This window comes from Phyllobates terribilis, unplaced genomic scaffold (assembly GCF_046119375.1).
Source record: "Phyllobates terribilis strain yellow unplaced genomic scaffold, ASM4611937v1 Scaffold_1__5_contigs__length_1240528914, whole genome shotgun sequence".
Classification (NCBI taxonomy): Eukaryota; Metazoa; Chordata; class Amphibia; order Anura; family Dendrobatidae; genus Phyllobates; species Phyllobates terribilis.
Genome location: NW_027362761.1, coordinates 561,151,352 through 561,179,273, shown reverse-complemented (window position 1 = coordinate 561,179,273; position 27,922 = coordinate 561,151,352). Strand labels below are relative to the sequence as shown.

Genomic DNA, 27,922 nt, shown 5'->3' with positions numbered 1-27,922 from the left:
CGACTGAACCCTCAGGGGCGCCACATATCTATCTAGGATCCTCACTGAATCTCCATAGAAAGTAATAAAATGTATTTGTCTTGTACAGTAGACAGTCTGGAAGAAGCTGTGGCTACTGGAGCTCTGAACTGACCTCATCCAACAGCAGAGATGAGTTAAAGATATGATTTGTCTCCCACGTGTACTGTGTCGATAGGAAGTGATTTATGGAGGAAGGTTAAATACATGATTTGGCCTTATCCACTAGGTGTGGCGTGTTTATTTTGTTTTTGGGTGTGTTTGTATAGCTGTAAGGCATGCGGGAAGGGGCTAGAATTAATAGATCATGTGACCCACAGACGGGAATAAGCCTGATGACCTCAGAACGCAGCGTGCCCTCATCACCCACATGTGCCGCCGCATGCATGTATATTCCTCTTCGAGACTGCAGCATTAAGAGGTATGTCTGATGTTAATAAATGCTCTAATAGACCACACTAATGGAAGGTCCAACACGATTGTTGGCCATGAATTTGGTAATTTCGCTGCAATGCTATGCACTGTACTGCCAGCTAACACATGAATGTGGAGGGCTACCCAAGGTGATGTCCAAGCTCCGCGGCCCCTTGAACTCTTATTAGATAAATATCTAATAATGAACATGGATAGTCCTTAAAGGGCCACTAAATCTAACGTCAGAGGCTCCTAAGAGTGCAAGACAGAAATAAGGGGAGAGGATCATATCAGTCACCCCACGTACGGAAACGTTTCTGGGTGTTCAGGACCTTCACTATATGGACAAAAGTATTGGACACACCTTTTAATAACTGAATTCAGGTTTCTAATTCAGACCCATTTCCCCCCTTTGTATAACACCTGGCCTCAGTGCCCCCATGTATAACACCAGGTTCCATTAATCCCGGTGTATAATATCCGGCCCCTTGCCCCCAGTGTATAACATCCGTCATCTCGCCCCCGGTGTATAACCTCCAGCCCCTCACCCCCGGTGTATAACCTCCAGCCCCTCACCCCCGGTGTATAACCTCCAGCCCCTCATCCTCAGTGTATAACCTCCAGCCCCTCATCCCCGGTGTATAACCTCCGGCCCCTCACCCCCGGTGTATAACCTCCAGCCCCTCATCCCCGGTGTATAACCTCCGGCCCCTCACCCCCAGTGTATAACCTCCGGCCCCTCACCCCCGGTGTATAACCTCCAGCCCCTCACCCCCGGTGTATAACCTCCAGCCCCTCACCCCCGGTGTATAACCTCCAGCCCCTCATCCCCGGTGTATAACCTCCAGCCCCTCACCCCCAGTGTATAACCTCCAGCCCCTCACCCCCGGTGTATAACCTCCAGCCCCTCACCCCCGGTGTATAACCTCCAGCCCCTCACCCCCGGTGTATAACCTCCAGCCCCTCATCCCCGGTGTATAACCTCCGGCCCCTCACCCCCAGTGTATAACCTCCGGCCCCTCACCCCCGGTGTATAACCTCCAGCCCCTCACCCCCGGTGTATAACCTCCAGCCCCTCATCCCTGGTGTATAACCTCCAGCCCCTTGCCCCCAGTGTATAACCTCCAGCCCCTCACCCCTGGTGTATAATAACCGGCCCCTTGCCCCCAGTGTATAACATCCGTCATCTCGCCCCCGGTATATAACCTCAGGCGCCTTGCTTCCCAGTGTATAATATCTGGCCCCTCGCTTACGGTGTATAACCCCAGACCTCGCCATGCCGTCAGCCTTTACTAACATGTGACAGACCGGCTGGTGGTGCAGAGCTCACTGATACCAGCGTGGTCCTGTAATAGGAGACACCGGGGTAACAAGTCCGCTAATGACATTTCTCCTCCTAAATCGTCCCCGATCTCCTGTGAGTGATATTATTGAGACATGGAAGGAACCGCAGCAACTGAGCCACGAAGTGGAGACCCTGTAACGGTACAGAGCGGGGGGGGGGTCGAGTGCTGAGGAGCAGAGGGCAGAAAAGTCACCAACCCTCTGCTGACCCCATAACTTCAGTGCCCTCCTCTGGTATAACATCAGCACAAACACTGCGCCCCCACCAGGAGCTTCATGACCTAGCAGCTGCATGCAGCCGTACATCACCAAGCACAATGCCGAGTGTAGGATGGAGTGGTGTAAAGCCGCCACCACTGGACTCTGGAGGAGACGTGTTCTGTGCAGTGATGGATCACACTTCTCTGCGTCTGATGGAGGAGTCTGGGTTTGGTGAAGAAGAACGTTCCCTCCCTGACTGCATTGTGCCCCCTGTACAGATGGTGGAGGAGGATAATGCTCTGGGCTGTTATCAGGGGGCGGCCTCAGCTTATTGGTTTCAGTGAAGGGAAATCTTAATCTTCAGCACAAGACATTGTGGACAATTGTAGCCTCCAGCTTTGTGGGAACAGTTTGGGGTTCACCCTTTTCTGTTTCCCATGACTGAGCCCAGTGCACAAGCTCCATACAGACATGGAGGAGAACATGAGCGGCCGCACAGAGGCCGGACCTCAGCCCCATCCTATAATGGAGATTGTGAGCCCGGACCCCCCAACATCAGGGTCTGACCCCACTAATGATCTTCTGGATGAAGGGGCAAAAATTCCCCAAATCTTGGAGAAATCCTTCCCGGAAGAGCGGGGGCCGTTATATCTGCAGAGGGGAAGACCCTATATTAATGTCTATGGTGGATGTAGGACGGGAGGTCAGGAAAGCTCCTGGAGGGGAATATGGAGTTGACCCCATACTTGTGTCCTTATCGTGTATATGTCATAAAGTAGTACAAATTGGGCAAGAGCTTTCTGTCATCCATCCTATTAAATAACAACAAGATCAGTCTCTATCCAGACCGAAATGTCTGATAACGGGGAACAATAAATAGCATAGACACAGGGTTTCGTGTTCAATGTTTCCCATCTTACTAGAGTTACTGTATGCTCCAAACTGCCAGATACTGTATATTGGGGAGAATTTACTAAGATTGGGGTAAAATACACCAAATTTATTCACAGGTCTGCTTATCTTAATAAATTGGGTGCATGTGTGAGCTGTCACACAATTAAATCCCTACTAGCATTCAGTATAAACTATAGTAAATCTGTAATATGTTTTGGCCCCCAGCTACAGTGTCAAATTAAAGGTGGAATATTTTTGGTCAAAACAGTTTGTGCCAAAATTTGTGACTACTTTTTGCCAGAAAACTGCCATACAAGCCTTGATGAATTCCACAAACTGTTTTTTCCTAAACCCCCCAAAAAAGAAAAAGTTAGCTACTTCCCCTCGCATTGCGGTTACCAATGATCTATACTTCCCAGCATTTGTTGCTCCATATCATATTTAAAGTAAAGAAAAAAGTCCGTTTCCATGCTTTACTGAAGAGACTTGAAAGTATTCAGTGACACTTCAAGAAACTTTGCATAAATAGTAAATGCAAATAGTTAAAACTTTAAAATAAATCTTTTTTATTAGAGAAATCTGCTTCTTTTTCCATTTATCAACTATTCCCTGCCTCAACCTCCTAAATGTATCACCCACTCTAAAAAACTGCTGAAATTAATCTCGGTCAAACTGCTCACTGAGGTGTTAGATTACAGCTGCCTGTTGCAGACACACACAGATCTATGTTGCTGCTTTCCAGTATTTTATATCATTCCAGTGCTGGATTCATAGCTACACCGCTCAGTTCTGCTGTATAATGACCTGCATGCTGCTGCTGCTTCAGAACATACATAGAAAAAGGAAAGTCGGAATCCCACATCTCTGTGTGTGCTGTGAATGGGAGACATAATGGCTATCGTCCACCCACTAGCTCAGAGTCAATTGCAAACTTGAAATTGTAGCGCCGGCGTCCTTGCGGGCTGTCCCTCTTCCCCGGCAAGGATGCCAGCTCACTCAACTCCACGGCTCCCATCCTGCACTTTCTCCTCCTTCTGGGTCTGTGAATGCCCGGGGTAAGAGCACGGCGCACAGATCCCCTGGCACTGTGCTTAGGGCACGCTTCCTGTCTCTTAAAGTGTCCCCAGCCAATAGTTGGAGGACACTTAATGTTTAAGGCACCTCCTCCAACATGGACGTGCCTGAGCAACGTTGTATGTCTGTCACTAACACACTTGCTAGTTCCCAGGTCCCAGCACTCGTATCCTGTATACCTGCCTGTCTATTGGCCGTGCCCGTCTGCCTTTCTACCAGCTGTGCCCGTCTGCCTATCTATCAGCAATGCTCACCTATCTATCAGCCGAGCCCACCCGCCTGCCTGTCTACCAGCTGTGCCCACCTGCCTGTCTATCAGCAGTGCTCTCCTGCCTGTCTACCAGCTGTGCCCACCTGCCTGTCTATCAGCAGTGCTCTCCTGCCTGTCTACCAGCTGTGCCCACCTGCCTATCTACCAGCTGTGCCTGCCTCTCTACCAGCTTTATCCGCCTGCCTCTCTACCAGCTGTGCCCGCCTGCCTGTTTATCAGCTGTATCCGCCTGCCTGTCTACCAGCTGTGCCCGCCTGCCTCTCTATCAGCAGTACCCGCCTGCCTGTCTGCCAGCTGTGCCCACCTGCCTGTCTATCAGCTGTACCCGCCTGCCTGTCTACCAGCTGTGCCCTCCTGCCTGTCTATCAGAAGTGCCAATCTGCCTGTCTATCAGCCATGCCCGCCTGCCTGTCTACCAGCTATGCCCGCCTGCCTTTCTACCAGCCGTATCCGCCTGCCTGTCTATCAGCAGTGCCCGCCTTCCTGTCTACCAGCTGTGCCCATCTGCCTGTCTATCAGCCGTGCATGCCTGTCAGTCTACCAGCCGTGCACGCCTGCCTGTCTACCAGCTGTGCCCGCCTGCCTGTCTACCAGCAGTGCCCGCCTGCCTGTCTACCAGCAGTGCCCGATTGCCTATCAGCAGTGCCCGTCTGCCTGTCTACCAGCTGCGCCCACCTGCCTGTCTACCAGCTGTGCCCATCTGCCTGTCTATCAGCCGTGCACGCCTGCCAGTCCACCAGCCGTGCACGCCTGCCTGTCTACCAGCTGTACCCGCCTGCCTGTCTACCAGCTGTGCCCGCCTGCCTGTCTACCAGCAGTGCCCGCTTGCCTATCAGCAGTGCCCGCCTTCCTGTCTACCAGCTGTGCCCTTCTGCCTCTCTACCAGCCGTACCAGCCTGCCTGTCTACCAGCTGTGCCCATCTGCCTGTCTACCAGCTGTGCCCGCCTGTGTATCAGCAGTGCCTGCCTGTCTACCAGCTGTGCCCACCTGCCTGTCTACAAGCTATGCCCGTCTGCCTGTCTATCAGCAGTGCCTGCTTGTCTACCAGCTGTGCCCATCTGCCTATCAGCAGTGCCTGCCTGTCTATCAGCAGTGCTCGTCTGCCTGTCTACCAGCTGTGCCCGTCTGCCTGTCTATCAGCAGTGCCTGTCTGTCTAGCAGCAGTGCCCGTCTGCCTGTCTACCAGCTGTGCCCGTCTGCCTGTCTACAAGCTGTGCCCGTCTGCCTGTCTATCAGCAGTGCCTGCCTATCAGCAGTGCCTGTCTGTCTGTCTACCATCTGTGCCCATCTGCCTGTCTACCAGCTGTGCCCTTCTGCCTCTCTACCAGCAGTACCCGCCTGTCTTTCTGCCAGCTGTGCCCGCCTGCCTGTCTATCAGCAGTGCCCGCCTGCCTGCCTATCAGCAGTGCCCGTCTGCCTGTCTACCATCTGTTCCCGCCTGCCTGTCTATCAGCAGTGCCCGTCTGCCTGCCTATCAGCAGTGCCCGTCTGCCTATCTACCATCTGTGCCCATCTGCCTGTTTACCAGCAGTACCCGCCTGCCAGCTGTGCCCGCCTGCCTGTCTACCAGCTGTGCCCTCCTGCCTGTCTATCAGCAGTGCCCGCCTGCCTGTCTACCAGCTGTGCCCTTCTGCCTGTCTACCAGCTGTGCCCTCCAGCCTGTATATCAGCAGTGCCCGCCTGCCTGTCTACCAGCTGTGCCCTTCTGCCTGTCTACCAGCTGTGCCCTCCTGCCTGTCTATCAGCAGTGCCCGCCTGCCTGCCCATGGCCAGAAATGGTGTTATTCTTCATGTACACACACGACAGCTTGTACTAAAGAGTCACTTGAAATGACAGGTACTTTTTCAATGAATTAGACACTGGCTGCGCAATTACACCCAAGTATACTTTACTCTGAAATGCTGCAGTATTTAAGAGAAAACATACTTTGAAAAGCCGGCTAGAGACTATGGCCCCGATTCCTCAAAGCAATTACTCCAGAATTGTGGTGTAAATTGCTTTGAAAAGTTGCAAACTTTTTGCATAAGTTGCAGTTGTCCAAAAACAATTTTGCTACTTCTGGTGTTTTGGTTTTGCCAAGCTCCGCCAAAATGGGTTAAAGTGGATTAAGACAGGGACACGACAGGTGTACACTGGTGGAGTGATGCCACAGATGTGGCGCTCTTTAAAGCAGAAATCTTACTCAAGTCCTCAACTGGAGTAATATTAGTAGTGAAGCACACGGAGGCGCCCGCCGCTTCTCAGATGCACCTGATTTAATAATCGCCGCGTCTTAAAGGGATTGTTCAGCTTGGGGTTCAAGTCACCCTATGTGACTGCTGATTTGTGAATCCTCACAGCACGCACAGTGCGCGATTTGCATGCTTCCAACACATTCCGACCAGACATCTCCGGCCTCACTCAATTCCCTTGTATTGTGCAAGGCTGCCAATATCTGGTCTGCATGTGACCGCATGTATGCAAATTCAATACGCCGGCCTCCGGTGCCACCACCGGAGAATCCTGACAGCGCACAGTGCACGTGCTGTAAGGATTCACAAGTCAGCAGTCACATAAAGCAGGGTTCCCCAACTCCAGTCCTCAAGGCCCACCAACAGGTCATGTTTTCAGGATTTCCTTAGTATTGCACAGGTGATGTAATTATTGCCTGTGCAGGTGATGTAATTATCACCTGTGCAATACTAAGGAAAACCTGAAAACATGACCTGTTGGTGGGCCTTGAGGACTGGAGTTGGGGAACCCTGACATAAAGTAACTGCAGACATGAACCTCAAGCCTGGACAATCCCTTTAATGAATGAGGAGCATCTGACTTCAACACCCTCCTCATCGAGACCGACGTGAACATCGCTGGCCTTGATGAATTGGGTCCTATGGGTATCAGCTGACTAGTCCGATGTGGTCCCCGGCCAACTTCTCACCACCACGCTCCAGTTGACTAACAGGACTCTTCCTTTGTGTGTTTATAGTTCGAGAACTGTCAATCAAAGAAAGTGGAATCCACCAGGTTCCACATCGTATTAGTCAGCAAAGACGCATAGTCCTCAGCCGGCTTTTCAAAGTATTTTTCAGAGTAAAGCATACCTAGCTGCAATGTCTGATTCGGGCAGCATGGACCTAGCTTATGTTCCTGCCCCGGGAGACACCTCTTAATGCCTCCGCTCAGTGCATTCATGCAGATTGCTGATCACGGATCCATTATTGCTTATGATCAGCACTCCAGTGCCATTACTGGATGTGACGAGGTGCTCTCATCTACTTGCTCATCCTCAGGTTGTGTGGCAGTAGACGCACTAATCCCCCTGCCAGACGATTGTTTGCTATTGCATACAGTAGCTGTCATCGTTCAGTGTACTGCAAAGCTGTGCTAAACCGCCATTAATCTAACTAGTCTCATTTTCACAGAGTGCACAGTACAAACTAAGGTAAGGTCTGAATGCAAAGCTACAAAAATAGTCACCATGCCCAAAAGAAATACTCAATATCACCAGCTCAATCAGGGCTGGATTTGGCTGGCGGGGGCGCCGTCCTGCGTCTGAGACACAGACACTGTCAGAGGTGTGTCAGAAGTGACAGACAGTCACCTTGCAGTTGGTTGCAGGAGATCTCTATGTTTGGCATTACAGACACCTTCTTAAAAGATGTCCCTCTAGGACCCAGCGGCTACCTTCCTCTGGCTAATTAACACCCTGGCCTGGGTGTTTAAATACTTGCTGTTTGCCAGAGGGAGGTGCCGGTGATACTCACATTACCTCTTGTGAAGGTTCAGAGCAAGTGCATTATTTCTTTCTCTCTGGTGCTATGAGAGCGTGTGTTCATCTCTCTGAAGTCGACTAAAGCTAAGCTATCTTCCCTTGTTTGTTCCCCCGTTGTTGTCCTTAGTTGTCAGTGGGGATCGACTAGCGCTCATCCCCTTCCTTCCCTAGCCAGGGCCAAATGCCAGGGAAAGATTGGGCGAGGTTCGCGTGCGGCAATTGGTGAAGAACCAATATTGGGACATTAATGGAAACAGGTTGAGATTAGATTAAGCTAGGAGGTCTCCACTCCCCCCTTTCTCTGGAGTCTGGGCTTCCTTTTCCCCTTCCCTTTGTGTTGCACTTAGTTTTTCCCACCTTGCGTGACAGACACTCCCTGAAACTCTACGCATGTATCAGTCCTTCTCCATTGAAGTCTATGGACATTACAGAGACCTCTGTTTTAGCATACACATTATCGATGGGGTGGCGAAGGCTTTTTGGCATGTGCCCTCCCTATCATATAATGTTATAATTGATCATTTTAATCTCAGGTTTTTTAACATCATGGGGTAGTATAATTTAAAAACCCATTTTATTATATCCTATTAGGGAATTTTGAGTTATTAGATGGAATTCCTCTATTCCAGGATCCTCATTTTTTGGGGGTCAGAATGAAGAACAAATGCAAAGAGCGTCTCTCACTCTCGAGGACCTGTCCTGTCCTACATTGCAAGGGCAACCTACCGATTTGTTTAGACAGTGTAATTCTTCATTTCTCCTGCGGGGGTGCTGCAGGAAAATTTAACAGACAGACACACAGGTAATTGCTGTGTGATCAGGGAGAGGATTGTCCAAAGCAGAGAAGCCTTTTAACATTGTAAAAAGTTGATATGGAAATGTAGCCTTCAAGTTTTACAATATCCCTTGGATGGATCAACAATATCAGCTTGGTGGGGGTCTACCTTCCCGCAGCCCCCACTACTTAGCTGATCCTAATCAGAAATTGCATAAATAACAGATTGCAAAAAAATGTCCAAACTTTAAAAAAACAAAAAAACAAAACAAATGGACCCTTCTTGTTGCCATTAATTTCTTATTCCCTTGCAGTACCAATTTTCACCACAGTAGAGCCAAATACTTTCCATAGATATTCTTGCAATAGCGCCCCTGATTGGAGTCAAAAGCAGCACATTAAAAAGATGAAATCATGGATTAGTCATTTCTTAAAAATACTCCTGGTTTTAATCAACAAGAACAACTTTATACCATATTTAGTATTTTTTTTTCAGATTGGTGATGCAATCCCGCTAATTATTAATGTCAGTGGGAAAATAAATAAAACTTAAAAATATGTTTAACTCATTGATTTAAAGCAGAAAATTAAATAGGAAATAACAAAAAAAATCCCAGAAAATAACAAAAACATACAAAAACACCTACGTGTGTAAAAGCAAACTGAGCTTTATTTATCCTTCCTATATCTCTGGCATTGCCTCCGTCTCTGTTGATTGGCTGCAGCGGTGACATCACATGAACAGCGCTGCAGCCAATCACTGAGCCAAGCAGCTCGTGCCATCTACATGCAGTCACTTGCTATTTGCCTTGGACATTCTTATATTTTCTGTTTTGCTATCTTACTAGGGGATCCTTATTATTACATGTGTGGGGTGTGAAGGGAGATGAAGGGCACATATTAGGGTGCAGCCCCATAGGTATCTATGGTGTTTATACGATCTTTTATTGCCTTTGCTCCTATATGTGCTGTTTTGAATATATCTTATTTCTTATGTATTTATCTGGTATTTTATATATTCTTTTTTTTGCCTGTGCCTTTATTGCACACCCTTTTTTCTCTTCTTTGGCATTGGACCCCCAGGGAGGGTAACTAAAGTTCAGTTTGATTTTTTTTATCTAAGCTTGTGGGGTAAAAAGATTTTTAAAAGGGGAAACCCCATTAAACAGAATGAGACTGTGATAAAGGGGTTAATAGAGAAATATATTATTCACGGCGCTTTATTGTTATTATGGGATAACATTACATACGGATTGATGTATAAAGTAATTATTTGTGCTTAAAGGGAAGATGTCATCAGAAAATTACATATTGTTTGTCAGCTTTTAGTGGTACATGTATATTTGCCAAAAATTTTAGCAATTTTTTTTTCCATATCACGATTTTTCTAAAAAAAAAAAAAAAAAAAAAAGCAAAATGTGTAATGTTTAAATTTTTGCAATGGCCACTAGGACTATTTTAGACTCCTACTTCCTGGAAGAGTTTTCAGCGGTTTCCTATTAATCAGGATTACAATGACGAGCGGAAACGCTCGTAAAACGCTTGGTAATCCGCACCCCATGGTCCCCAATGAGAATCCGCAAGTTCTATGCCCATGCTGCGGATTTTTCCGCAGCGTTTATGCTGCGTTCAAAAATCCGCAGCATGTTCATTAATTTTGCGTTTCCGCAAGCAGAATTGCCTTATACAATGCAATAAAAAACGCAAGGCAATTCCGCATGTCGAAAACGCATGAAAAACGCGCGATAAACGCTTGCGGAATTCCGCATGCGTTTTTCCGGGAGAGGACATGCGGAAATGAAGCAGAAATTTTCTGCTTCATTTCCGCAACGTGGGCGCATAGCCTTTACACTTCTATACACAGCGGATAACACTCTGCTCCCCCTCCCTTCATTATGACTTTTGCACACGCTCATTAAATGCTCCAATACAAAGGATACGGTTCATTGTGTCTAATGTACAAGTGCATGTTTTTTGAAACAACAGTAAGAAAAAATGAACTTTTTAGAATTTACCAAATGGCTGCAATGAAACAAAGAGTGAAAAATTTAAAGGGGTCTGAATACTTTCCGTACCCACTGTGTATATGTGTGTATATATATATATATATATATATATATATATATATATATATATACTGTATATATATATATATATATATATATATATATATATACTGTATATATATATATATATATATATATATATATATATATATATATACATACACTTATAAGTGGGTGTGAATACGAAAAAAACAATAATAAAAAATATATAAAAATAATAAAAAGTGTGCGTGAAAATGAATATGAGCTATTTAACAAATTAGCATGTAATATAACATATACATCTAGATATACAGATTATTATTATTAATATTATTATTATTTATTATTATTATTATAGCACCATTTATTCCATGGCGCTTTACATGTGAAAAAAGTGGTATACATATATGAACAATTACAATGATCTTTAACAAAGCGTGAAAAAAGTGAAAAAAATGTGAAAAAAGTCTAAACAAGCCCCAGTGGCCGGTGTGATAATTGCAAGATTATTTTTTTTTTTTTATTCTAAGAGAGATGGTGATATGGTAAAAAAAAAAAATGAAAAAGAAACTTAAAAAAGTGATTTAAAAAACAGCCCCAGTGGTCTATTTTTTAATTCTAAGAGATCGTGATATGGTAAAAAAAAAATAAAAACAGAAAACACTACCAAAAATTAAATTGAAACTAAAAGAAAAGATTTAAACAACAAGACGTTTTCCGATGACAGTGTCCCTTTAAAGGGGATGTCCACTACTTTGATACTGATGACCTTTCTAGTAGCTGATAACAGCTGATTGGAGTAGTTGTCCGATGTCGGACCCCCACCATGATATTGCTGACCTATTCTAAGGATATATCATCACTATCAAGGTGATGGACAACCCTTCACCCCTAATGGTTTTTAAAAGCCCAGCATACTGTACTCCCCCATTGCTCCTCTTCTTGTGTTGCCTGCATCCCCCTCACTCTCCAAGCTTCCTCTGAAGGTGGGGTTGGGCTTGTGACTGTAACTACTGCAGTCAGTGATTGGCTGCAGTGGTCACATGTTCATATGACTGTAACAGGAAGCACAGAGCCGGTCAGAGCAATCGGTCATGTACTGGCAGGAGCAGGGGCGGACAAATCATTAGTGCAACCTGGGGCCCAAGAGGTGAAGGGGCCCATTTCCACCCAAAGCAGATGGAATTTTGCATTCTGATGAATTTTTGGACTTCAAAGGGCCCATATATTGTTCTTGCACAGGGGCCCTGCTCTATCCTCCTCTAGGAGATTGGTAGGTTAGTATGCCTTCTTTTTTTTATTACTATTACTATTTATTTTTTTAATACATTGAAAATACAGATGTAGCCATGCTTAAAATGACAAAAGGTATCATGTCATGACGGAGAAAAATGTGAAAAATATCCTAATTGTCCCTTCAGAGAGGAAGAGGACCAGAACTCTAGTGCCACCTACAGGAAGTAGCAATCCTAAAAGTCAATATCGACCCTTTAGCGAGCCTTGTCAAATGACTTAGGATATATCCTATAATTCGTCGCCTAACGATACAAATTCATTGGATTATTGTGTTATTTTTCTTGTGTGCTAGTTTAAGATTGGCCTCATCTGTATATCTAGATTTATATGATATATTACATGCTAATTTGTTAAATAGCTCGTATTCATTTTCACGCACACTTTTTATTATTTTTATATTTTTTTTATTATTATTATTTTTCATATTCACGCCCACCTATCTATCTATCTATCTATCTATCTATCTATCTATCTATCTATCTATCTATCTATCTATCTATCTATCATTTTTTATATAAATATATATATATTTTTTAAGACTTTCCTAGTGACAGGTGCACCACGGCATGCCATTGACGAATCTGTAAAATCTGTATTAACAGTATACAGTAAAAATGCCCGTCCGTTGCCTGCTGGATCCTCCGCCGTGAGCCTGTGCCAGCATCAATGCAGCTTGAAGAGAAGACAGAATTAGGAACATGTTGTATCCACAAACACCCTCCTTAAAAAATACATGACTTCAGCCGCGGCCGCCCTCCCCCTCCCCAATCTCTGCTCAGGATGGAATGTTTTTCTTAGCCTCTCCCACACATGTTCACACAGCAGAATCTCTGACACTGCAACCCACCCAGAGATACAGGGTGGGCACAGGCCGCCCCTCCAAGCATCCATATCTGCAGTACATTCAGCCACATGAATCAGACCCGTCCATTTCCTGGACCTCAATATTCACTTCTATAGACAATTCTATCGGGTTACATGGGTTTAATCGCACACCGGAGTCTGGTACCCGCGAGCAGTCCCATGGTGGTGTCTAAAAAAAAGACCCAATGGAAAAAATATCGATGTGGGATTTTTTACAAAAAGATCAAATTTTGGAACCTCAAGGAGGCTATTATGAATGTCATGTTTATCCGCCCCCTTCCCTAACCCCTTTTCAGTTTTTTTTTTTTTTTTTTTTCTTCCCTTTCTTCCAAGAGCCATAACTTTTTTATTTTCCCGTCAATATAGCCATATCATGGTTAGTTTTTTGTGGGATGAGTTGTATCTTTGAATGACATCATTCATTTTATCATGAAATGTACTGGAAAGCAGGAAAAAATCCAAGTGCGATGAACTTGCAAAAAAAGTGCAATTTCACAATTGTTTTTTCATTTATCATGTTCACTATATGGTAAAACTAACCTGGCAATATGATTCTCCAGGTCAGTACGATTACGCAGATACCAAACATGTATAGTTTTTTTTTATTTATATTTTGAAAAAAATTCGGAAACTCTTATAAAAAAAAAAAAAATGCTTTCCTTGTGTCGTCATTTTCCGAGACCCGAAACATTTTCATTTTTCGGGATATGGGACTGAGTGACGGCTTATTTTTTGTGCCCTGATCAGATGTTTTTATTGCTACCATTTTGGGGTAGATACAATGTTTTGATCACCTCTTATTGCACTTTATTGCAATGTTGCGGTGGCCAAAAAACTGGAATTCTGGTGCTTTAATTTTTTTTTGTTACACTGTTTACTGATTTGATTCATTTATTTTATATTTTTACAGACCTGACTTTTACGAATGCAGTGAAACCAAATACGTGTATATTTTATTTTTTTATTGTTTTATTATCAATGGGACAAAAGAGGGGTGATTTGAAATTTTTTGTTTTTTTATTTTTTCCATATTTTTAAAAACATTTTTTACTGTATTTAATAGTCCCCTTAGGGGACTTTAAGCTGCGATGATCGTCTGACTGGCTGTGGTACACACACATAGCAGTGTTTCAGCACTGCTGTGTACAGAAAAAAATCACAATCTCCAACTGTATGAACGTCAGCTAAACGCTCGCTTTCACGGAAGGATTGTAATGACAGGCACGGGGGTCTTCACCAGACCTTTGGCTGTCATGACAAACCATTGGCTCACCATGATCACGTCACGATGGGCGGGTGGAACGATGCGCCCGGTTACCGGAGCTTGTTAAGTGCCGCTGTCAGAGATTGACAGTGGCATTTAACAGGTTAACAGCCACAAGCGGAGCTCCGATCCACCCACGGCTGTTAGAGACACATGATGGTTGTTGATTAACCGCTTTCTGACGTCGGGCGTAATAATACATATCTGCGCCCTGGGCCTATTGGACCACATACGTATTATTATGCCCTGGCGATCGCGCACATGTTCGAGTCTCCACCCCATATGTTTCGTGCCAAAAAAACATGTGGGGATTGTCTGCCATGCACGAGCGATCCCCGCATGTTTTTTGGGGGTTATCTAACAACCATTAAACATGCGGGCTGGGACTCGGGCATGTCACTCGAGCACGCGCGATACTCAAGACTAATGACAACTTCTTCAATATGATGACCTAATGTTATCAAATTCAGTGTCGTACCGCTGGGCTCAAAATGTTCACTATACACCTTAATAAAATCCTTGAGAGGTCTAGTTTCCAAAATGGTGTCACTTTTGGGGGGTTTCCACAGGGGCTCTCCAAATGCGACATGGCGTCCTCTCTCAATTCCAGCCAATTTTGCGTTCAAAAAGTCACACGGTGCTCCTTCCCTTCTAAACCCTGCCGTGCGCCAAAACAGTGTATTTTCCCCACATATGGGGTATTGGCGTACTCAGGGAAAATTGCACAACAGTTTTTGGGATCCATTTTCTCCTCTTCCCCTTGTGAAAATAAAAAATTTGGGGCTAAAAGATCATATTTGTGGAAAAAGTTAGATTTTTTTATTTTCACTGCTCCATGTTATAAACTTCTGTAAAGCATTTGGGGGTTCAGGGTGCTCACCACACATCTAGAGAAGTTCCTTGAGTGGTCTAGTTTCCAAAATGGTGTCACTTGTGGGGGGTTTCCACTGTTTAGGCACATCAGGGGCTCTCCAAACGCAACATGGCGTTTGCTAATTATTCAAGCAAATTTTACATTCAAAAAGTCAAATGGCGCTCCTTCCCTTCTGAGCCCTGCCGTGCGCCCAAACAGTGGATATCGGCGTGCTCAGGAGAAATTACACAACAAATTTTGGGGTCCATTTTTTCCTGTTATCCTTGAGAAAATAAAAAAGTTTGGGTCTAATGCAACATTTTTGTGAAAAAAAGTTAAATGTTCATTTTTTTCTTCCACATTCCAAAAATTCCTGTGAAGCACCTGAAGGGTTAATAAAGTTCTTGAATGTGGTTTTGAGCACCTTGAGGTGTGCAGTTTTTTGAATGGTGTCATTTTTGCGTATTTTCTATCATAAAGGCCTTTCAAAGTCACTTCAAATGTGATGTGGTCCCTAAAACAAATGGTTTTGTAAATTTTGTTGGAAAAATGAGAAATCGCTGGTTAACTTTTAACCCTTATAAGTTCCTGACAAAAAAAAATGTTGGTTCCAAAATTGTGCTGATGTAAAGTAGACATGTGGGAAATGTTATTTATTAACTATTTTGTGTGACATATCTCTCTGATTTCAGGGCATGAAAATTAAAATTTTGAAAATTGTAAATTTCTTGCCAAATTTACGTTTTTTTCACAAATAAACGCAAGTGATATCGAAGAAATTTTACCACAATCATGAAGTACAATATGTCACGAAAAAACATTCTCAGAATCAGGGGGATCCGTTGAAGCGTTCCAGAGTAATTACCTCATAAATTGACAGTGGTCAGAATTGTAAAAATAGCCTGGTCATTAACGTGCAAACCACCTTCGGGGGTAAAGGGGTTAAATCAGCCATCATGTCCGGGGAAGATGCGAGCCTGTATCAAAGGCAAGGACACGACATATGACATAAATATGTATCATATGTTGGTAAGGAGTTAAAGGGGCTGCCTCATCAACCATCAATGCATAAAATTGCTAAGTGCTTGTAAAAACAAGTAACTTTGCAATTTATCTTCTAATAAAAATCTTCTCTGTTCTAAAAAACAGAGGGATTTAATTTGGCAGTTTCAGCTTGTTTCCTAGGTTATCGGCCACCTCTGCAGTCTATTGGCTATAAGCTCGTCAAAATGAAGGTTTCGCTTAGCCATGAAACATACGGACCAGCACTGAATCCATCAGAGGGGTGCCTGCCGCAGCTCCAACATCGTCTAACCACAAGGTGAGTAGGGAAAGCTAAAGGGGATTGATATGCAACATTGACCTATCTCCATTGATGGTGTTGCCCTATGAAGCGTCTCTTCTGCATTTTACAGAACTTTTAATTGGTATCAGTGGTGGCCGTTATCCTAGACAAGGAGTTTGCAAGTGCTGCTCTGAAGCTGGGCAGATCGGTGGATCCAGCTATCTCCAGTACCCCTGCACTCCTCCAATGTTGCAGAGGTAACGTGACCTCTGCAAGCAATATTGGAGAGTACACAGTTAGGATCAGGACGATGACACAGGTCTGAACTGACAATCATCAGGAGCACACAGTTTCCCGGCAAGCAGGAAGCTGAGAGACAAAGGGGCAATGATATGTGGCAGCCCCTTTATCCAATGCCCTCCTAATAGTACCAGCCATTGTGAACTAAAAACAATTGCAGGGCTGTGATGAAACAGCTTCTTATCTTAATCAGCCAGACGTTTAGATTTGCTAAGCCAAGAGAAATACACTATTGTGTTTGTGTTGACTTGTGAATGTATGTGTGTTTCTTTGGCTGGTCAAGAAGGACAGACCAATATTTGCATAACCATGATTGTTGTCTTCTCTTGGTTATGAAACAATGATGTTTGTTACTATGCTAATTGCATATTGTACTAAAACCAACTAGATGTTTATTTAAAATAGCCCCCTGATATACCAACTATATAAATTGATTAAAGGCTCAAACAATGAGACCTGAACCTTGTGGAATAATACCCTCCCTAACCTTGCCCTGTGGATGTGTACTTGAAAGGACAGTTGAACTATTTAAGGAACATATGCCTCTGTAGCAGGTAGATTTGAAAAAGAGAATTGAAAGAGACTTTACAAGGAGAACCAAAGATCAAACTCTCTTCAGACCAACAGCTTGGTAGCATTGCTTTATCTAAAGAGACACAGATTTGGATTCTACATGACTCCAGCCTAAGGATATACAGCCCTGACTAGACAGATACAAATCTGCTCCACTGACCATCAAAGAGCCCATGAATACATATGGGGACACCAGGTTGGGACGATAAAGTCACTTGGCCCCATGGATATGTTGTTTGGGGTTGCCAGGTGGGACCCTCCGGTCACCTGGAACCCATGGAGACATTCGGAGAAGCCAGATTAGGACCAGCTGTCATCTGACCCCATGGAAACTCTTGGAGAGGCCAGGGTGAGATCCTCGGGTCTCCTGGCCTTGTACCTCGATGGACTGTCAGCTTCCTAAGCTTGCCGTATACCTTCTCTCTGTGGGGGCCTGCCAAAAGTGGGGAGCCAAAGGTTGAGGTAGTAGGCCCTGGAAGTCCCAAAGTCGCAACTGTTCTATCCCAGGCAAGGCAGCGGAAGGATGAGACTGTGTAATTTTGCACCATCTTGGGTATTTTGCTGGGACTGTTCTATGTGTTTATTGTCCGTTTGGTGGGTCAATAAAGTATTGCCACACTGTTTTACCATCACCCTGTGTTGTCTGAGTAGTATTACGCCCACGGAAGACCCCTGTGTCTTCACAAGGGCCAGTCACAGTTCCCACATACCAATGCATTCAAAATTGGTACGATATACGTAGGCTGATGCAGACAAAATAATGTCAACCGCAGCAGTGAATGTGCTCTGTGCAAGGGGTCACATCCCCCATATTCCCTTATATGTTTTCTTAAACCAGGCAATGAGACAGATTTGCTATCGTGAGTGCAACTAGACTTTGTGGCGAAAGTGCGCCAAGTCTCATCAGCCTTGAGTTCAAATTGCATAATCTAGTTTTAGGCTTTTTTTTACGTGTTTAACCCGTTAAAGGTAATATGTCAGCAGGTTTTTGCTATGTAATCTGAGAGCAGCATGATGTTGGGGGAAAGATCCTGATTCCAGTGATATGTCACTTGCTGGGCTGCTGCTGTCATTTTGATTCAATCACAGTTTTCTCTGCTGCAGATCTAGCAGAGCTCGGAATGCTGAGCCCTGTATAACCCCGCCCACACCACTGATTGGCGGCTTTCTGTGTACACTGTACATTGACAGAAAGCTACTAATCAGTGATAGGGGTGGGGCTATACAGATTGACCAGGAGGCACGAGACACCTAGTCCTGAAGTGATAATTATATTTCCTGCTGATAAGACACTGATTTTATAGAAACAGCAGCATATAGTCCAGTAAGTGACACGTCGCAGCAATCAGGGTCTCTGTCCCTACATCGTGCTGCTCTCGGATTACATAGCAAAAACCTGCTGACAGATTCCCTTTAAGGATGCGGCTAATTTTGTTTTATGGGAATGATTTGTAGTCTTGAATGACACCATTAATTTGTTTATTTTTGAATAGGGGCCGTTCAAACTTTTATATATTTTTAAAAACTTTTTTTTTTAAATAAAGAAAATACTTTTCATCAATTGCAAAAATTTAGTTTTTTTTTCCATTCTATTCCCTTTTTTTCCAAATGTTGTTCAATATAGTATTTGGTACAGGAGAGCAAAAATGAATTTTAAAAGGTGAGGCAGGAAAAAAATGATTGCCAGGAATGACTGTGCGGGGAAGGAGTTAAAGGATTGCCACTCAAGCCCTAGTAGAAACGGCAAAATAAAGGAAAAAAATAATCTAAAGTGAAAAATATGGAAAAATACACCTTCTGCTGCAAATAACAAGCCCTCATCCCGCTACTACATGGGCATGCTGAAGTTGTGTAAAAAAGAAATGCTGAACATTAATCCTTAAAGGGAATCTGTCGGGAGGTTTTTGCTATGGAATCTGAGAGCAGCAAGATTTAGGGGCAGAGACCCTGATTCCAGCGATGTGTCACTTACTGGGCTGCTTGGTGCAGTTTTGATAGAATCCCTGTTTTCTCTGCTGTGGATGTAGCAGTGCTCAGAATGCTGAGCTCTGTATAACCCCACCCACACCACTGATTGGCAGCTTCCTGTTTACACTGTTAGCAAGCTGCCAATCAGTGGTGGGGGCGGAGTTACATAGATTAGCTGGACTGGCTTGCATGTGACACCTAGTCCTGTAGTGATAATCTCCGGCTGATAAAACACAGATTTTATTGAAACAGCAAAATACAGCCCAATAAGTGACAAATCACTGGAATCAGGATCTCTTCCCCCTACATTATGCTGCTCTCAGATTAAATAGCAAAAACCTGCTGACAGATTTTTTTAAGGGGTTAATCAAAATTATTGAAGTATAATTTTAAGACATTCCTAGATGTTTGCATTCATCACTTTGATTATACAGATAAAATACCACAAATAATAATATTAATGAATGACCTTGCTACAACCTGTGACACAAACGTCTATCATGCACCATTTTAATCTCTCAGCTTCATAGTGAGATTCCAGCTCTTATCAAGTAAGGACAGGTGGTCCCAGCATCCAGGCGAGCGCAGTAGGGCCAGGGAGCCCCCTAATCTTACACAGCATTTTACAAGACATTAAAGGAGCGGTATCTAAGCAGAAGCCTGTAATGACGGGATTATTCTTGTGCAGCAGGACTGGGTGAATGGATTTATGCAGCAACCTGGATAACATGAAACGCGAGATCTTGTCAGTTCATAAACCGGAGTTAAATCTTCTGAAAAATCTAGATCTACTGATAACCCCTTACGGAAACCCAATACGTATCATTTTTTCCCATAAATGTTTTATTTTTAGGCTAATTTTGCTGTGTGAGGTCTTGATTTTTTTTTTCTTCTCTTTTTTTTGGGGTGTATATAATTAGCATTTCATTTGCATTCTTTTTTTTTTGCAGTTGAATACAAAAAAAATCTAAAAAAATATATAGCATTTTCTTTATTTTACTGTCTATGAGTAGGAAAAGTCCCCTTAAAATCGCCAAATCTGGATTGTCAAAAGTTGGGACTGAAACTCTCTTTTATGATGTTGCAAATACTATTAATCATAGAAGAAGGGGAAGGTTCAAGATCAATCACAGCAGCGGGTGATCGCAGTGCTGTCCCATCATTCTGATGATCGTGGTAATTCAAGGAGTAGGACTTCACTGATCTGAGGTCGGTGGCCGAGCCTAAAAAAAAAACGGTAAGTTATATTTTTGACAAAAGTAGAAATGGGCGCAACTTGCAAAATTCATTTGGGAACGTTCACGCGTTTCGGCTGCCATAATTTGATTTGTTCTAAAGTTCCCCAATTGCCGAGAAAAGATGCTTATCTTCCTCTGAGGTCTCACCAGAGCCCATAGTTTAATAAACTGGGGGGAGAAAAGGGGATAAAAAAATAATATACTATATATATATATAAATGGGCAGCATGGTGGCTCAGTGGCTAGCACTGTAGCCTTGCAGTGCTGGGGTCCTGGGTTCAAATCCCACCAAGGACAACATCTGCAAGGAGTTTTATGTTCTTCCCATGTTTGCGTGGGTTTCCTCCGGGTTCTCCGGTTTCCTCCCACACTCCAAAGACATACTGATAGGGAATGTAGATTGTGAGCACCAATGGGGACAGTGCTAATAATGTCTGTAAAGCGCTGGGGAATTAATGGCGTTATATAAGTGAGTAAAATAAATAAATATATATCTGTACTTATGCCACCTCCAACGCAAGTCCTCTGTCTTCTGTACCAGTCTTTGGTTCTTCCTGCACTGTATCCAGTAATTGGCCTGACACGATCACGTGGAGGGAGGTGATACACGTCTTTGACCTCAATAATGTATGTCGCCCCCCCCCCTCTTTATGTAACCACATGAAGTCAATCATTGACTTTATCGCCAAAAGGAATGTGCCGGAAGATCCAAAAACTGGCACAGAGAAGGTGAAGGTGGCGTAAGGGCAGGTGGAGGCTCAGGACAGGCAAGTATAATTTATTTCAATATTTCCCCCATTTCTGGCCCTCAAAGGAAGACAGCAAAAAGTCAACCATCTGGAACCCATTTTGCGGGATATTGGATTCGTTACCGATCAATTTGCACATCTCAAGAGAATAAACCTTTACCGAGTTGGTTTAGAACATTTGGCACTCCTAAAAATAAACCACAAGTCCCAGCATGGGTTGAGTGCAGCAGGAGACCAGGAGTGGTTACACACAGTAATAGTCTGTGTTCGGCCGTCTGACAAAACAATATTAGCCTTCTGGGAGTTAAAATGGCCGACAGGAAGTAGCTTCAGAACTATGAACACTGAGAGAAGCATGGAGCTTGTAACTTGGCGTGGGGCGGCAGCCATCACCGAGGTACTTGTGCTTCACACCCCACCACGCTACATGAAAATGGAGGTCCTGGCTGGGTGTGTGGACTTTAGCTATGAAAGCGATACACCCTTGCAGACCGCATGGTGCCATTGTTTTCGGCCGGCCAGGACCAGAAGTTACAGAGGTCAATAAGGGAGGCCCACAGTTCATAAATAAACATATTTCTACTGAATAATAACTTTTGAGGAACAATGTACAGCAGGTAGTAGGCATTCATCTTCATGGACGTTTCTGTTATGACTAAGAACTGTTATGTAGTGCAACTTAGAACTAAGGAATAGGAGGGAAACGCTGTCCCTGCACTGAGACTCAGCTTAACCCTATGCTGGGGTGGGTGCCCTATTCTTTATGAATAGCCCCAACGAAACTCCTGCACTGAACTCAAACGAAGACTTGTAGGACTGGGAAAGGGGTCCCTAAAAGATCTAAGGACTGGGAGCAAAAGCAGGAAACCTCCTAACAGAAAAGTTAGTTGCAGAAACAAAAAATAAAGGAAACAAAACTGATGGAACAAGAAGTCCCAGGAGAACAATAGTCCAAATCAAGAAGAACTAAACAAGGCTACTTAGCCAGAGCACGAGCGTTACAACACTGATGTCGAGCAGGGAATGGGAGCCAGGTGCTGGGTAATAAAGAGGCAGAGATCACGTGACCAAGAAACCCAGCACCAGAGGAAAAGACTAGAAGCCAGCAAACCACAACAAGATGGCCGATAGTAAAACAAAATAGATCTTAACAAGAACACTATCGCATGCTTCTTCTGGGAGTCACTCTCGCCCTCGACTTTCTCTAACTCTTCTGCCTCCACACAGCCCAGCACACTCTATTCAGGGAGCCTCCTAGTATCCAGTAACAGCACTACAGTCTACCAAGCCAGAGTCCTCTCTTTCTCCGCTTAGGGTAGTTTTCTATTTCAATATGGATGCCACTTAATTTTCTGCTTTCTTGACACCTCTGAACTACCACACGGGGCATTTTCTCTTTGTCTCGCTTATCATTCCTTCTCCATTCCTTTACCCGACTGACCGACAACTCCGTATTGTCCCACTGGGCTTCCTGCCCCAGGCCCCAATACTTCTTACTTTCCTCTCTTTCGCTCGGGATCGACTTTGGACACTAACCACTTCCTTCTTGTTGTCACTTCCTTCGTAGGGCTTACCACCTGCCTTGGTCGTCTTCCTTCTGCCACAAGCACACCCACCACATACGGTTCTGCTTCTCAGTAAGACCTTGTGTCTGCTACTGCTGCAGGTATGTCCCTATCTGACATTCTATCCGGAAACTCTCTGTCGTGCCGTCACTTAGCTCCTCCACCAGGGGCTAGTCCCTACTATTAACTCCATCTATTGTTGTCAACTACCATGTACTGGGCCAAACACAACTATCACTAACAATATAAATCATTAGACATTTCAAATATCATTACATAATTTTACATATCTTCAAGGTAACACTTCCACTTCCTTACAAGCTGAAGGTCTAGACACAATTACTGCACTTTCAGAACCACGGGGCTGTTATACCCTTTTTTTCCTTTTGCTTGAGGTACACCCTACAATTAATGATGACAAACATAATAATGGTAAAGAGGGATCTCGAATCAGGGCCAAATGTGAAAATTAATTTTGAAGATACCATCTACGACACTTAATGCCCTGCACTCCAATCTTAACCTCTTTACGGCAATGATTGACATTTTTGTGCCTTAAAGCTGTTTCTGTGTAGACACCTAGATTGGTCTAAATCTTTTAAATCTCATCTCCCAAGGCCAAGTAGCCTCAAAGAATGTAATACAAGACCAATTACTGCACCCGGCTTTAGAGATTTGCTGCATTTTGAGGATCTATAAATATTTCAGCTTGCTCAGAAGTAGGTAGCTACTTAGCAATCAGCCGTGACCCATGTCCTGGAAAACAAGGGAATAGTAATTGACCAAAAAGTAACATAGTAATTCAGTCTACAATGACCTATTATCTGCAAGTCCCAGATGAATAAAGCATTTGCTTGTGCTAAGACTCAGAGGAGCCATATTATACAATACAGTACACAGAAATGGGATTTATAGTCTTCTCCGTACAATATACCCTCATATATGGTTGTAACCGGAGTCTAAAAGAAGGTTACATCCAATGCTTTAATCACTATTGGATGCGATTTAGATATGACTTTGCATCACATCATCATTATAAGCTCCGACTAAAGTCTAGATTCTTATGGAATCCAATGGCGTCCTATAGAGGTGACCACCCAAAAAAAGAGTTCCAAGGTGTTCACATTCTGCTCCATTACAACCTGCTTATGATTCTTTTTAATGTCACTTGATGGTGGGCATGGACAAAAACAGGCAAAATCAACAAGGGAGGGCCAAAAACGGGCCAATAGTCACAGAGGGATGATGTTGATGGTGGGCATGGCCAAGGGCAGGCTGATAGTCACCAAGGGATGAGGTTGACGGTGGGAAAGTACAAGAACAGGCCGATAGTCAACAAGGGATGGGGACGATTGTGGGTGTGGCTAAGAATAGGTCAATAGTCAATAAGGGCTGGGTCGATGGTAGGCATGGCCAAGAACGGGTTAATCTTCACCAAGAGATGGCCATAAATATGCCAATAATAACAAAGAGATGAGGTTGATGGTAGACGTGGCCAATAACAGGCTGATCGTCACCAAGTGATGGCGAAGAACAGGCTAACAGTCATTAAAGAATGACCATGTCTTGTCTTGTTTCATTTCTGTCTTGTATCGGAATCAGGAAAGACCACTTGTAGCAGTGACCGATGTCTACGATAAGCTCAAAGGGGTTGTGTCAATTGGTCAACCCCCTGCCCATATGGCTTCTTTAAGTCTATACACATCAACATCATGCAGTCAGAAGGGGGTCTCCATCTGGCATCGTAATCTATTTTAGCATATTGAGCTCTAAATATGCATATTGAGCATCTCCCAATCTAGTAGAGAATCTGGGACCACCATATTGAACATGGCCACCCTTTCATAAGTTGGGAGGCGGAAACTAAAAATCCCATTGTATCATGTCTCACCAGGTGAGGTGGATCCTCAAATCCATTGGTCCGGATGGACAGTTGTGATGCAGCATGGACAGAAGATGTGGCTGCAACTGGGAGACCTAGATGGAAAATCTGAAGTTGTGGTGTCAAAATGGCAACAGGAGAAGCAAAGCGGAATCACATATGAGGCAAAGTTGAGAAAACAGTCATGACAGAATTGTACAACACAAGGAAACAAATTAGACTCAGTGATGAGAAACCAATGTAGCTGAACTGAGTGACCCAGAAGGTTCTGTAGTAGAACTGGACCAACGGTGTAAGCAGAGTTACGTCAGTGATATAGCAGAGCAAAGTTTGTCATAGAGTTCAAGACTGCAGTATGGCAGAGTTGATTCTGCGATATATAAAAGCTGAATTTTGCCAAGCTATTTAATAGACCTTGTAAATGCTGATTTAAAGCTAGTCGTATCATGATCCATCCAGTTTTAGAGCCCTTGAATTCCTCTGATGCTGAAGCGTACGGTCCAGGACAGGGCAGCAATCATGCCTTGGTCTGAATATTTTGCATTTTCATGAGCAAGGCTCGTTACTGGGTCGATATTGACTTTTAGGATTGCTACTTCCAATAGGTGGCGCTAGAGTTCTAATCCTTTAATTGCCCAGAGGAGCATACATGGCGTATATACTGTAAGTCTCCTCACTCTGACATGCCAGGCCTGGCTTCACTCTCCACATGGAGAAATGTTACCCCTTAGAGCCCAATCTTCATGAGCGCCGCAAACAGGAAGCCGGGAGGCAGGGAAATCCGATTTTCTCAGAGGTGGAAAGAAAAAGAAAAAGTTTCTCCATTTTCTCCACTCGGTCTATTTGTGAAAATTGGATCGCACTCGTATGTCATCAGAGTGCGGTCGAGTGCCATCTGATTAGCAGAGGAAAATCATGTATACTGTGATTTTTTTTCTCTTGGACCAAATCAAACATGTGCAAGGCCTCATTGAATAACATTGGTCCGAATGTGATCTGATGTTTTGACTGATCGCACGTGGACCGAAACTACGGTCATCTGCACCTGCCCATATGCTGTGATTTTACAGGGAATCTCATGCGGCCCCCTACCGCCCTGGAAACCTGGCCTATCAGAATAAGAAGGAGGAACCATTGGAAGAATTAAGATGCAGAATGTCCTGTGTATTCCTATGCAAATTGCCTCTTCAGAGAGGAAGAGGACTTGAGCTCTATAGCGCCGCCTGTTGGAAGCAGCAATCGACCCTTTAACGAGTCTTGCAATATGACTTAGGATAAAAGCCAAATTAGGATCTCAATTTGCAGACATGGTGTTTCGGGCTCTTGGACACCCTGAGGGAAGGTGCAGCATGTCAATATATTATTCTGTGTAGCGGCAAAATTGGATTAAAACACAATTAATGAACAAAAAAATTTTTTTCCTCCAGGTTTATAATCCCTATAAATAAGGTTCCCACACTGAGGATAACTTGTGAAATATTAAGATCAGTATCATGAATTAATCCAGTTCAATGTCTGTAATTAAAGGGTTTGTCTAGCTTATAAAACCTACTAGGACTTCCTGAGGACCTCTATTAATAAGATGGAGAGTAGTAACGAAGAGCGTCTATGTCTCTGTAGGATCCGGCGTGTTCATTCATTACAAGAACGGTCTATTGATTTTAATAAGAGGTGTGAAATGCTTCGTTTTCCCTGTGGAGGCGCTGTAGGGAAATTGAACAGTTCCTGCCATGTTTCCCTGATCACTGGTGATCAGTTCAGTAGAACCGCAATAGTTCTGTTGCACCAGTAATTTGGCTGTTAGAAGACAATATAAAATATCGGAGTCTTCTTTCTGATTGTGATTGACTTTTAGAATAAATTTCCATAAAAAGTTGGAGTTACACGTTGCCTTTGGAAGACAAGTGAGACATCAGGAATCCATTCCTGAATTTGGCTGGTGTAGGACTGAGCAGCTGGTTATTATCAGCGGTAGGAATCTTGTAAATGTGGTCCCATTACTTTACTGGTATATATGCAAAATATGGCCCTACCCCCTCGCCTTAATCTGATTATTTTAATAAAAGACAAAGCTGTAGGCAATCTCACCCCACGCCTCGTAGAATTAAATCAAAACTGTATGCAAAATTATGCAAATTATCTTTCACCCGGAAGGAAAGAAAACTATGCTACTAGTACCACCCTGATTTTCATGTTTTTCCCATGAAGTATCGCCAGCAAAAACGCTGCAGAAACGCTTAAAAAACGCTTGGTAGAAGGTCTGCCATGTTCCCCAATGATAATCTGCATGTGCTGTGCTCATGCTGCGGAAATTTCCGCTGCGGATTATCATTGCGGAAAAACGCAGCACTACCAATTATTTTGCGGAAGTGCTGCGTTTTCGCCGCCATTGACTTGCATTAGAACACATGGATTCCGCATCACTGCATTTGTACATGCGGAATCCAAGCGTTTCAATGTGTGGATGGTACCCGGGTGTGGAGGACAGGAGACTCTCCTCCGGACCCGGGTACCATAGAACCTGTAAAAAAAAGAAGAATAAACTAAAAAATAATTATCATATTTACCTTCTGATGGCCCCCGGTGTGCTTGTCTTCGCTTGCCGGCAGATCGCGGTAGACTAAAAGGACCTGCGGTGACGTTATTTAGTCATGTGACGGCAGGTCCTTCAGTGTACCGCGAGCTGCCGGCAAGCCAGGACGGAGCGAAGCAAGACTCCGGGGGACATCAGAAGGTAAGTATAGATTTATTTTTTACCATTCTTTGGGGTCACACTATATAAATCTGTGCCGGTTGCATGGATTTATATAGTGTGACCAAGTTGTCAAGCACTTTCCAAGTGATGCTTAAATCGCTTGGAAAGCACTTCACAACCCGCATGCGGAAATACATGTGAAGAACGCTTCACATCCGCATGTCCCTGGCAGGAAAAACGCATGTACAATCCGCATGTACAATCCGCATGTACAATCCGCATGCGTTTTTTCTGCCAGGGAGATGCAGAAACACTCAGGAAAAAATCCGGAGCATTTCTGCATCGTGGGCACATAGCCTAATAAAACTTTATCTACACAACAAATTTACTAAAATGGACAGTGCCAGTATGAATTTTATAGAGGCTAAGTCCCTTTACATGAAGGTCTAAATAGTTCCATATAAGTTTTGGGGGTGACAGACTCCCTTTAAATTCAATAATAAACTAGTAAGCATTGAGCTCCCCCTAGTGGTGCCTGCTATCAGACAGAAATCGATCATGCAAATGATTTAGATCTCTGTATTAGAAAAAAATG

General features: G+C 43.9%; 1 protein-coding gene and 1 long non-coding RNA gene across 3 annotated transcripts in view; one reads left to right on the top strand and one right to left on the bottom strand.

Moving 5' to 3' along the window:
- Nucleotides 1-27,922, bottom strand: part of ZBTB7C (zinc finger and BTB domain containing 7C) — a 245,004-nt gene that overhangs the window by 77,317 nt on the left and 139,765 nt on the right. The gene's annotated exons all lie outside the window — the stretch shown is intronic.
- Nucleotides 319-27,922, top strand: LOC141270479 (uncharacterized). Its single transcript, XR_012321697.1, has 3 exons — nt 319-439; nt 22,753-22,851; nt 24,645-27,922. It is a non-coding gene; the product is annotated as an uncharacterized lncRNA (long non-coding RNA).